The sequence below is a fragment of the Balaenoptera ricei genome, chromosome 8 (genome assembly GCF_028023285.1).
Source record: "Balaenoptera ricei isolate mBalRic1 chromosome 8, mBalRic1.hap2, whole genome shotgun sequence".
In the NCBI taxonomy this organism is placed as follows: Eukaryota; Metazoa; Chordata; class Mammalia; order Artiodactyla; family Balaenopteridae; genus Balaenoptera; species Balaenoptera ricei.
This window is the reverse complement of record NC_082646.1, coordinates 42714862-42728193: the sequence shown is the minus strand read 5'-3', so window position 1 is coordinate 42728193 and position 13332 is coordinate 42714862. Positions and strand designations below refer to the sequence as shown.

At 45.2% G+C, this 13332-nt stretch overlaps 1 pseudogene; it reads right to left on the bottom strand.

Annotated features, from left to right (window-relative positions):
• Positions 1-11045: 11045 nt before the first annotated feature.
• LOC132370145 (keratin, type I cytoskeletal 18-like) lies at positions 11046-12560 on the bottom strand (annotated as a pseudogene).
• Positions 12561-13332: the final 772 nt, after the last annotated feature.

Sequence of the window (13332 nt, the reverse complement as noted above, 5' to 3'; positions counted from 1 at the left end):
GATTTATTATTATTTTTTCAAATAAATTTATTTATTTAATTTATTTATTTTTGGCCGCGTTGGGTCTTCCTTGCTGAGCGTGGGCTTTCTCTAGTTGCGGCGAGCAGGGGCTACTCTTCATTGCGGTGCATGGACTTCTCATTGCGGTGGTTTCTCTTGTTGCAAAGCACGGGCTCTAGGTGGACAGGCTTCAGTAGTGGTGGCTCGTGGGCTCTAGAGCACAGACTCAGTAGTTGTGACGCGTGGGCTTAGTTGCTCCGCGGCCTGTGGGATCTTCCCGGACCAGGGCTCGAACCCCTGTCCCCTGCATTGGCAGGCGGATTCTTAACCCCTGCACCACCAGGGAAGCCCTAAAGGTAGATTATTAAACATGGAAAGTCAGTGCTGTCCTAAGTGTCTTATGAGTAATAATTCATGTAATTCGTTAATCAGTTCATCAACCCCATGAGGAAAGTACTATTATTATCATTCTGACCATTTCACAGATAAGAAAATTGAGGCAGGAGTTAGTAAGAGCAGAGCTTCACTTGTACCCAGCTGTTTAGCTTATGAGACTGTTCTCGCCATCGCTGTTATTCTGCTTCTCCAGGCTATTAAACCAGATAACATGTGAAGTGCCCAGCACAGTACCTGACACATAATAGCTTCACAGTAAATATTTGTTTCCTTCTTCCTTAGGTATAAAGTCACAGAGCAAGATGCCAAACATCCCACCATTTACCTATCATTTCAGGACCATATGTGCAAAGTTGCAGCAGGTAAAATTCAATAGAATTTTGTAGACTGTGATACACTGCATTATTTTCATCCTCTTGACATTTTAGTTTCTTGTGTTGAGACATGATTTAAGTACTGGGAAGGATAATAAGTTTGTTAAGTAGATCAGTTTGATTACATATTTTTCCAGTACATTGATTGTGAATTTTTGTTCATAATTTGGCCCAGAAGGAGACTCTCTAGGCCCTTTTAAGGCAATCTGGGAGCTGGCCTGAGAGTGGGGTCTGATCCTGAGGGTGTCCAGGTTAGCACTGTAAGCAATTCACAAACAACCACAGGAAACCAATCAGTGTCAAATGATCAGCCAGGAGCCAGTGCCAACCCTCAGGGAGGGAACAGCTATTTTCTTTTTTTTTCTTTCTTCCTGTTTTATTGAGATATAATTGACATACAGCACAGTATAAGTTTAAGGTGTACAGCATAATGATTTGACTTACATACATCCATGAAATGATTACCACAATAAATTTAGTGAACATCCATCATTTCATATAGATATAAAATGAAAGAAAAAGAAAAAAATATTTTTTCCTTGTGATGAGAACTCTTAGGATTTCCTCTCTTAACAACTTTCATACATTACATCTCTAGCACTTATTTGTCTTATAATGAGAAGTTTGTACCTTTTAAGTACCTTCATCCAATTCTCCATTGCCCCACCCCTGGGAATAGCTTTTTCTGATTTGGACCATACAGCACTCTGCTGAAAATAACTATTCAGCAATATTCTTGGAGCTACAGGCCGTGAACTGTGTTCATAGCTTATTATCGGAGTGGCCAGTCTGCGAGAGACCCACAGGTCCAGGGAGGGGCTGGAGGGAGGGAAAGCCAGCTGCTGCGGCTCAGGGCAGCACAGCTCCGCCTTGGCACAGGGGAGGTGGGTGCAGGACAGGGATTGAAACCCAGGCCTGTTGCTGATCTGGGGGGACTTAAACAAGCCACACCCAGGCTTCTATGAGACCAGGTGGGGGGGAAAGAGCAAAGCAGTCGCTCTTTCTGCCCCCCATCATCTTCCAGTCTCACTGGGGAGGCAGGCACAGGAGCTAGCAAGACCAGTGCCTTGTGGGAGGATAACATGTGAGGGAGTCCCAGGCAAGGAGCATGGCATTCCCTAGGGCAGAGGGGCTGGGACAGGGGCTACCAAGGGCACCAAAGATAGTTTCTTGGAGTAGGTAAGTCTTGCTGTTGACAAATCTGTCCCAGGATGTATGACCCATGCTCAGAGGGCCTCCCACCCTTGGGTTAATGCTCTGCTCTTGCCATCTTGAAATTCTCAATAATTAAAAAAAAATTTATTCCATTGACGTATAGTTAATTTACAATGCTGTGTTAGTTTCTGGTGTACAACAGAAGGTTTCAGTTATGTATATATATTCTTTTCCATTATGATTTATTATAGGATATTGAATATAGTTCCCTGTGCTATACAGTAGGACCTTGTTGTTTATCCTTTCTATATATGATAGTTTGCATCTGCTAATCCCAAACTCCCAATCCATCCTTCCTCCATCCCCCCCTCCTCTTTGACAAGCACAAGTCTGTTCTCTATGTCTCTGACTCTGTTTCTGTTTAGTAGATAAGCTCATTTGTGTCATATTTTAGATTCTGCAGAAATTCTTATTAATTTTGAACAAGGGGCTCCACATTTTCATCTCGTACTGGGTCCCACAAATTATGTCCTGATCATCTCTATCAGGTTACTTCCATCATTGATTATTTTTCCTCCTAATCAGGCTTCTCCTTTTAAAATTCCTCATCTCACCCAAAAATGCCAGCTTCTTCCCAGTCCTCTGGACTTCAAACCTCAAGGCAGCTGTCACCCTTGCATCACCCTCTATGCCCAACTGATTGCCAAGATTTGAGGAGTATCCCTTCACGCACTTCACATCCTCGTGCTCTGCACACTTTCCAGAGCCACACACCAAGTTCAGGCCTGTCTTGTCCTGTGTTAGAGTCTCTAGACCCTTGCTACTTTGTGTGGTCTGGCGACCCTCGGCATCAACATAACCTGGGAGCTTTTTGGAAATGCAAAGCCTTGGGCCCCTCCCTAGATCTGCATTTTGACAAAACACTTAGATGATTCCTAGGCACTTTACAGTTGAGAAGCCCAGACAGTGGATTCTGGCTATATATTAGAATCACCTGGGGAGATTTAAAAACTACCAGTGATTGGGCCCCAGCCTTAGAAATCCTGATTTAAGTAGTTAGCAGCAGTATGAATTTTTAAAGACCCCACCCCCTTTTCCACTTCTTTTCTTTATCTAGTGCTGTGTAACAAATTACCCCAGCACTTAGTGGCTTCAAACAACATGCATTTATTATCTCACAGTGTCTGTGTTCAGGAGTCCAGACACAGCTCAGCTGGATCCTCTGCTTCAGGGTCTCTCACAAAATTGCAATCAAGGTGTGGGCCCAGGGTCTCTCAGAAGGTTGCAGTCAAGGTCAACTGGAGCAGGATCTGCTTCCAAGCTCACTCAGTTGTTGTTGGCAGGACTCAGTTCCTCACAGGCTGCTGGGCCGAGGGTCCCTGTTCCTAGTTGGCTGTTGGCTGGAGGCCACTTTCACTTCTTTGCCACTTGGGCCTTTCCCACATGGAAGCTTGCTTCATTCAAGTCAGCAAGAGAGAGGGTCTGCTAGCAAGAGGGAAGTCACACTGCTTTATAACCCATTCATGGAAATGACACCCCATTACTTTTGCCCTATTCTTTTTTTTATTGAAGTATAGTTGATTTACAATGTTATGTTAATTTCTGCTGTACAGCAAAGTGATTCAGTTATACATATATACAGATTCTTTTTTTTAATATCCTTTTCCATTATGGTTTATCATAGGATATTGATTATAGTTCCCTGTGCTATACAGTAGGACCTTGTTGTTTATCCAGTCTATATATAATAGCTTACATCTTACTTTTGCTATATTCTATTCATTAGAAACAAGCCACTAGGTCCAGCCCACACTCAAAAAGGGGAGAAGTACACAAGGACGTGCCTACCAGGAGGCGGGGATCATTGGGGACTATCTTGGAAGTCCGCCCACCCCACCACCCAGGTGATTCCAATATGTACCAGGGCTGAGAACCATTGCTCTAGAACAAGGATGTAAAGAAGCCCACCCCTTATCTCAGCTTGATTAAAGAGTAGTGAATCTAGAGTGATGAAAGTGATTATGAGGCTGTATCTGGGCTCCATGGGAGCAGTGTGGTAGTTGAATAGTAATGTCTGCCAAGATCAAGGGATGTGGCAAATGTGGGCTATGCCATCCCTAGTCTACACTCTGCCAACCCAAATATAGACTTTGGGGGTAATCTAAAAGCTCTCTCCAGTCTCCCCCAGTCCTCCAACAACAATAATTTTTTTTTAACTTGTTTGCAACATCAATTGTTCTAAGCCCAGTTGTATTTCTTTCCTCATAGTACTGTATACAATATCTAATACTTCTTGAGGACTTACTAAATGCAAGGCACGTTTCTAAGTGCTTTATATTTATTATCCCATTAAACCTCACCACAACCCTAGAGGTAAGTTACTATTAACATCTCCATCATTTCCAGTGAGGAAATTGAAGCAGAGAAAGGTTAAGTAAACTGCCTGGGTCCCACAACTAGTAAATGGTGGAGCTGAGAGTCAAACTTAACTGGTCTGCTCTTAAACCACTAGTTTAATGTAAAAAAATCTTCAGTACCTACGCATTTCCATTTATGTTTGTCATGACATTGCCATTAATAATAGTGAAAAAATGGAAACAACATACCTGTCCAATAATAGGGAAATGGTGACATAAATTATGGTACATCTCTAGGATGATCTATTTTTTTTTAAACATCTTTATTGAAGTATAATTGCTTTACAATGGTGTGTTAGTTTCTGCTTTATAACAAAGTGAATCAGTTATACATATACATATGTTCCCATATCTCTTCCCTCTTGCATATCCCTCCCTCCCACCCTCCCTATCCCACCCCTCTAGGTGGTCACACAGCACGGAGCTGATCTCCCTGTGCTATGCGGTTGCTTCCCACTAGCTATCTATTTTACGTTTGGTAGTGTATATATGTCCATGCCACTCTCTCACTTTGTCACAGCTTACCCTTCCCCCTCCCCATATCCTCAAGTCCATTCTCTAGTAGGTCTGTGTCTTTATTCCCATCTTGCCACTAGGTTCTTCATGACCTTTTTTTTTTTTTTCCTTAGATTCCATATATATGTGTTAGCATACTGTATTTGTTTTTCTCTTTCTGACTTACTTCACTCTGCATGGCAGACTCTAACTCCATCCACCTCATTACAAATACCTCCATTTCATTTCTTTTTATGGCTGAGTAATATTCCATTGTATATATGTCCCACATCTTCTTTATCCATTCATAGGATGATCTATTATATTCAATAAAAGGGATGCTTTTCAACAAATTTTAAAGACGTGGGAAAATGCACAAAATGATGTTAAAAGGAGTTGTATATATCATTTAACCTCAGTTATGAAAATATATTTGTATATGAATAGAAAAAAAAGAAAATATAGCAGTATTTTTTTGTGGATTATGTAATTATGGGTGATTTTAAAAACGAACATAGTTTACGTACAATAGAATGGACAGATATTAACTGTCCAGTTCAATAAATTTTGATAACTGTATACACTTGTATAAATGTCATCCAAAATGAGAGAACATTTCCATTATCTGAGAAAGTTCCTTCTCCAGTTAATCTCCCTTCTGCCCTTGCCTTCTTGTCAGTACTACACCACCACCGTCCTCATTTTTATCACAGTAGGTTAGTTTAATGACATGAAATAAACCTCTGCCCTCTCCTTCAGAGTCTCACAAAGTTGCAATCAAAATCAACTGGAGCAATTTGTCTCTTTTTTAATTTCATATAAATGGAATCATATTCTTTTGTGTTTGGCTTCTTTCACTCAACATAACATTTTAGAGATTTGTCATTATGTTATGTGTTTGTTCCTTTTTATTGCTCAGTAGTATTCCAGTGTATGAATATACAATGATTATTTATCCACTTTCTTACTGATGGACATTTGGGTATTTTCCAGATTTTGGCTGTTATGAATCAGTTTGCTATGATTATGTTTTGTCTTTATGTGATCATAGTTTTTCACTTCTCTTGGGTTTATACCAAAGAGTGCAATTGCTGGGTCATAGAGCAGATGTACATTGCACTTTATGAGAAAAGAAAAAGGTAGTTTTCCAAGGTGGTTGCACCATTTTACATTTTACTTCCACCAGAAGCGTATGAAAATTCTATTGTTTGTACATCCTTGCCAACAACTGGTCAAGTCAAATTTTTATCCAGTGTTGTGGGTGTGAAATGATATTGTGTTTTATTTTGGAAGGAGAAAACCCTCTTTAACCTGGTTTCAAGGTTGTCTCATAGATCATTTCAAATACCATCCCAGGCTCTTCTGCTTACCCCCTCTATGTGTTCTGTGTCCTGTTAGAATTGGACTTTTCTTGTGCCCTAAACCATGCTTTCCTGCCTCTGTAGTGGTTGCAGGATTGAGGGCGAGAGGGTTAGAAATGTAGAGGGAGGGGAGAAAGAGGAAAACAGGGAAAGGGAGACAGAGGCAGACATATACAAAAGACAGAAAGAGGCAAGGTAGCAGAGAGATGGGATTAGACAAAGATGAGAAAAATTAAGAGCAAAGGAGAGGAGGTAGGCACCAGATAAAGGAGGAAGGGGACAATGGGACAGCAGGAAAAGTGATAAGGAAAGAGAGTAAGAAGAAGTGTGCATGAGGGGAGGGGACAAAAAAAGAAAGTGAAGCGGGACAAGGAAGGGAAGGGAGGATGGAGATGGGAGACGGAGGAAGGGAGGAGACAAAGGGAAAAAGAGAAGCAAAATCTTTCCGGCACCACCCATCCAGCGGGCAGCCTTGGATTCTCCCAGCCCTGGAGGGAAGCTCATTTGCCAGCGAGATCTGTCTCTGCTCCCGGTGGGCTGATGCCCAGGAAGCAGCGCTGAGTTGCGCTGAGAACATCCCTCATTAATATCAGAGGCCCCAGCCAGCTCTAATGGCCCCTGAGCCTCGTGGGCTGCAGAGGGACCAGAGAGCTTACATGTTGGTTGGGCAGATGCCAGGCTGTGCTCACAGAGAGGACACTTCCCTGGGCTAACCTGGGGTCTGATGCCAGGCCAGGGCCTTGAGACTTCTGAGTCATCTGGAAGGCAAACAGTAGTTCCTTTGGAGTGATGGAAACATGGTGAGTCCAGTTCCCTCTCCTGGGCCTGACTAGGGTGACAAGCAGCCCATTAACTATAGTTAATGGTCAGAGAGAAGCAGCTCATGGCAACCGTGTCATTTGAGTCAGTCCTTTGGGTACATTTGGTCAGTCAACAGAAACTGAATCTTGCCCAAATCTCACCTGTCGTCAAATAGCTCACAGTCTAGTCAGAAAGAGGTGACAGTAAACAAAATTACTAAGACTTAAATATGTGCTATAAGAGATAAATATGGTAGTAACTCCTTTCAAACCTCAAAAGCTCAGTAAAGATTTATTTATTTAATGAATAAATGAATGTTTAACCCATGTATCCAGTAGCACGGAGGAAGAAGGGTTATCGATGAACTAATCCTTTCCACAGGATTGGACACATGATGGATGCCCCAATTGAGCTTTATTAAATGAATGGCTGGTTACATTTTACTGCAGGGGAAAATGTGATACTTCTCAGGAAAGTAGCACTCTAAACTGCTGTCACTCACTCGTACTTTAATATGTCCATTTTTGCTGATATTTACAAATCATATTAGTTCCCTTAAAACTCGTATCCATTCTGTGAGTTGGGCAGGGCTGGAATCACCATCTGCATTTACAGATGAAGAAATCGAGGACCAGACAGGCTGGGTGTTGCCCCTTGAAGTCCTAAAGCCACATCTGAAGTGCAGGGCTCCTAACAGCTCAGCCAATTCTCTTTCTCCACTCCATGTGGCCATCCTCATGTTCAGTAACAGCTAGTGGAGGGGGAGGTCTGATACCATTGGGGCTTTGGGGGGAAGGATTATAGTGGTAGAAGTGGGAACTCTGTGCTGGCACTAAGGGAGCGGCTCTATAGAAATGATTTCATGTAACTATCACAACAGCCTTATGAGATGGGAATTCTTAGTTAATTAATTTATTTATTTATGGCTGAGCACAGCACGTAGCTTGCAGGATCCTAGTTCCCCTACCAGGGATTGAACCTGGGCCACCACAGTGAAAGCGCCAAGTCCTAACCACTGGACCAGGGAATTCCCCAGCGCCCCACCCCCACTTTTTTTAGACTTAAGGAAATAGAAGCTCAGAAATATCGAGTAACTTGTCCAAGGTCAGAGCTGGAATTCAAACTAGATCTGTTGTACTTTGAAGTTCACATTTTTTCCACTGCATCACGGTTACTCGAGGTGATTTTGGAAAGAGATGAGCAAAGTGATAACATCGAAGTTTCTGAGACTCTTCAGCAAATCACAGTTTCTCTGGCATGGGGTGGGAATCGAAGGGTGGAAATTGTGCATCTCCAGGCCTCAGGGGCACTTTGGGATTTCCTCCCTGTGGGAGGAACACACTGGATTTTATTTGGTTCCCCCGTTCCCCCCTCCAGCGATAGAAAGAGTAAAAAGTCCTCATTAGCTGGGGTAGCTGGGCTTCCTTGCAAATTTAGGGACAAACCAACCAATCAAGTTTAAGTGGGGCAGAGGAGGGGAAGGGTTTGAGGGGAAAGAATATTACCCATAATTCTCTGAGGTAGATTACGTCACGCCTGCAACCAGCCTGGGGAATTTCAGTGCCTGTGAGGATCGCCCAGCCTCTCCGCTCAACTTTCTCCCCTCTGCTTCAGTCCCCAGCCCCAGGGCCCATCCCCAGCTCTGCTGTTACCAAGAGCAACTCTACCTCAGACATCTTAAACGGCTTTCTTATCGTCTCCTTCCCACTGCCATTTTAATACTTATAGAAACCTCCAGAGCCTGGGGTCTGGGCCCTGATCTGTCTGTTACACTTCATTCTGTTTGTCAGTGTGTATTAATAGTCAGGGCTTTTCCAGTGGCAAATGGTAGGTACCCATTTTACACTTGCTCAGAGAGAAAGAGTTTTGCTGGCTTTTTAACTGGGAAGGACAGGGGTACGATATCTAGGGTCAGAGGAGCTTGTCAGACTCAGGGTCCCTGTGTACAACTGTTCAGCTTGTGTACTGCACAAAGGCACCACATCTAAGGGGGGGGCCATTCCCATGGTATTGTATATGAAATACGTGCCATTCACATACTAACCCACATGAGGTAGGTGAGACGGTTTCAGCTGAGTCCTGGAGCAGTGAGGGAGAATCCCCTCTTTAATAAAGCCACATGGGCATACGAAGCCCTAAACAAGCTCAGGAGATATGTTCACACAGTTGCAACCGTGCATGTCCCAACCACTTCCTGCCTCCCCTAAGACTGCTTCTCTCACCTGCGGCTCTCAGAGACACGTTCCTGTCCCCTGCCCTCCAACTCCAGCCTGCCTCAGAGGGCAGGATGGCCACTGGGGCTAGAACGTTCCTTCAGGGTGACTGAACATGGCAGAGGGCATAGCCACCTCTGTTTCTATTTCCAGGGCCCATGACTTAGGGTTGTTCAGGTTGTACTCTGATATATATGTATATATGGGATATATATGTGATATATAATGATATATATGTGTATATATATGGATGTGTGTATATATATATATACACATACACACACATACCTTTTTTTTTTTCTTTTTTTTTTGCCGAGTGCTGCGCAGCTTGCAGGATCTTAGTTCCCTGACCAGGGATTGAACCTGGGCTCACAGCAGTGAAAGCGCTGAGTCCTAACCACTGGACTGCCAGGGAATTCCCTGTACTCTGATATATATATATATATTTTTTTTTTTTTTAAGATGGAATCAGATTTGTCCTCAGCCTTGCAGACAAGCCATTCTTTTTTTTTTTTTTTTTAATTTTTATTTTATGTTATTTATTTATTTATTTATTGGCTGTGTTGGGTCTTCGTTTCTGTGCGAGGGCTTTCTCTAGTTGCGGCGAGCAGAGGCCACTCTTCATCGCGGTGCGCGGGCCTCTCACTATCGCGGCCTCTCTTGTTGCAGAGCACAGGCTCCAGACGTGCAGGCTCAGTAGTTGTGGCTCACGGGCCCAGTTGCTCCGCGGTATGTGGGATCCTCCCAGACCAGGGCTCGAACCCGTGTCCCCTGCATTGGCAGGCAGATTCCCAACCACTGCGCCACCAGGGAAGCCCCTGTACTCTGATATATTAACATAGAGCTTTTTAAACTTGAGGCAAAGGTGCTTTTCCCGAATTCACACAAAGGTGTTATATAGGCTGGGATGACCCTGGCCAGTGTTTTCATTTCTTTAAGTAGGGGTATGACCCATTTATAGAGTTCCAAATTGCAATAGGTGTCATTGATTTCCGTATGCCCACCTTCAAACTATCAGGTTCCAGAGTGATCTTTCTAATGTACAAATCCAATGATATTGCATGAATGAATCAAAAGAGTTATTCAGGAACAAAGAGAAGGGTTGTCAAGCTGCACTGAGGATCCACCTGAGATGAGAAATCATGAATTTGCAGAGCCGCTGACTTGCACTGCTGCGTCATGTTCTCCAGCAACAGACCAGCAGAAAAGACAGGTTTGTAAGATGGAGACAGAGTCAGAATTTTGCCATGTCAGACTCGAGAGTGAAGGGTGCTGGCGAGAGAGTAATTTTGATGACTCACCACAGCGGTGAAGGTTGGGTAAGAAGGAGCATAGCACAGTGCTTTCATCTCTCAGCTCTGCTCTGTCATTCCCCACTGTAGAGAGGGCTCCTCTGTGTGGTGAAGATGGTTGTGGTGAGCCCTAGACTTTCGTCTTTCCAGTATAATTCTACAGGCAAAAGGCTGGCTTCCAGCTAGTCCCAGTTGCAGTGCTGGGAAGAACACTAATTGGCCTGCTGTGGGTCACATGACCATCTTGGGGCCTATCATGGTCGTGGGAGGGGAGTGGAGCACTCTGATTGGCCAGCCCTGGATCACATGGTCACACTTACTGTCAGGAAAGTGGGTGTGTCTTACTAGAAGACGGGGGAACACTCACCAGTGAGTAAAATTGGTAACTGTCATACCCATCTTCGCATCTTCTCATCATTCAACAAAAATGTACTGAGCACCCACCATTTGCCAGGCACTGTGCTATGCTCCTTCTTTTTTTTTTTTGCAGTAACATCTCAACTTTTATTGGCCTCCTGCTCCCCAGGGCACCCTCCTTCTGCAAACTCAGTGCCTCAGAACTTTGGTGTCTGAGGTCTCAGACACCACTTTGCCGTCCACGAGCCTGAGGGTGGTGGTCTTCTGGATGGTTTGCATGGAGTTGCTGCTGTCCACAGCGTCACCAAGATTGAAGTCATCCCCATCTTCCAGCAGGCGGCGGTAGGTGTTGATCTCAGCCTCCAGCTTGACCTTGATGTTCAGCAGGGCCTCGTACTCCTAGGTCTGGCGTTGCCCCTCTGCTCAGGTCTGGGCCAGCTCTGACTCCAGGTGCAGGAGGACCCCATTGAGCTGTTCCATCTGCATGGCATAGCGGGCCTCCACTTCCCTCAGGCTGTCCTCCAAGCTGGCCTTGAGATTTCTCACGGAGTCCAGGTCGATCTCCAGGGACTGGACAGTGCGTCTCAGCTCCGTGAGTGTCATCTCAGCAGCTCCTATCTCAGCGGTCTGCGAGGTGACCACTGTGGTGCTCTCCTCAGTCTGCTGGGACCAGTACTTGTGCAGCTCCTCTCGGTTCTTCTGAGCCAGCTCGTCATACTGGGCCCGGATGTCCGCCATGATCTTGCTGAGGTCCTGAGCTTTGGGGGTATCCAACTCCACAGTCAACCCAGATTTGGCAGTCTGGTTTTGTAGACCCTTTACTTCCTCCTCGTGGTTCTTCTTCATGAAGAGCAGCCCCTCCTTGAGAGCCTCGGTCTCAGTCTCTAGCTGCAGCCAGGTGACACTGGTGTCATCAGTGACCTTGTGGAGCCTGTGGATGTCACTCTCCACAGACTGGCACGTGGCCAGCTCCATCTCATACTTGACTCTGAAGTCATCAGCAGCAAGACAGGCATTGCCCACAGAACTTGCAAAAATCTGAGCCCTGAGGTCCTCGATGGTCTTCAAGTAATGCCCCCAATCTCTGACCTGCGGTCTCTTCTTCTCCAGGTGTTCCCGGATTTTGCACTCCAGTCTCCTATGATCGGCCTCCAGGCTCCTCACCCTCTCCAGGTAAGAGGCCAGGTGGTCATTAAGGTCTTGCACTGTCTCCTTTTCGCCCTGAATGCCCCCTACACCCACCAGACCCCCGACCATCCTGGCGCCCAGGTTCCTGGATCCCCAGCCGCCCCGGACGCTGGTGGAGTGGGACACGAAGATCCGGGAGCCCGAGCCCCCGGCGCCTGCGTAGACGCTGGCAGCACTGCTGACCGGTCGGACCCGGTGGCCCGGTGACTGCACGGAGCCCAGGGACCGGTAGTTGGAGAAGGGGGACTGGGCCCTGAAGCTTATGTTGTTTGTTCCGTGAGGAAAGAGCGAGGCCAGGACTCAGGTGCTGGGCGGTCGCTATGCTCCTTCTTACCCAACCTTCACCACTGTGGTGAGTCATCAAAATTACTCTCTCACCAGCACTCTTCACTCTCGAGTCTGACATGGCAAAATTCTGACTCTGTCTCCATCTTACAAACCTGTCTTTTCTGCTGGTCTGTTGCCGGAGAACATGACACAGCAGTGCAAGTTGGCGGCTCTGCAAATTCATGATTTCTCATCTCAGCTGGATCCTCAGTGCAGCTTGACAACCTTTCTCTTTGTTCCTAAATAACTCTTTTGATTCATTCATTCATTCATGCAATATCATTGGATTTGTACATTAGAAAGATCACTCTGGAACCTGATAGTTTGAAGGTGGGCATACAGAAATCAATGACACCTATTGCAATTTGGAACTCTATAAATGGGTCATACCCCTATTTAAAGCCTGTTGGGCCTCCTTATAGCCTATAGAATAAAGTCTAACCTGTTTATTAGTTTGGCATACAGAGCCTGGCCCCTCCCTCACTAACGGCCTTAGCTCCCTGCCCTCTTATCTTCCTACTTTCTGACCTATGAACTCTCAGCTCATTTGCTTAACTCACCCATGCTGTTCATGCTTCTGGGCCTTTGCTTACACTGTTGTTCCTGCCTGAGTGCTCTTCTCACTTTCTTCCACGAGTAAATTCTTGCTCATACTTAAAGACTCAGCTCAAGTGTCATTTCCTTCACATAGCCCAACCCCTTTTCGTGGTGAGGTGTCCCTCCGCCAGGCTCCCATGGCACCCTGGGTATGTCTCTCTCCTAGCACTTACTGTATCTTATTGATATTATCTGTCTATTTCCCCCACCAGTCGGTCTGTTCTGGGAAGACAAGGGCTGTGTCTTGTTCATCTGTTCATCTCTGGCCCTGACACATAGAGGGGAATTGAGCTGATCTGAACTGACCTATGATCCACTAAGCTTTTCTAGCCATCTCTCTCTGGAAGAGACAATCCCCC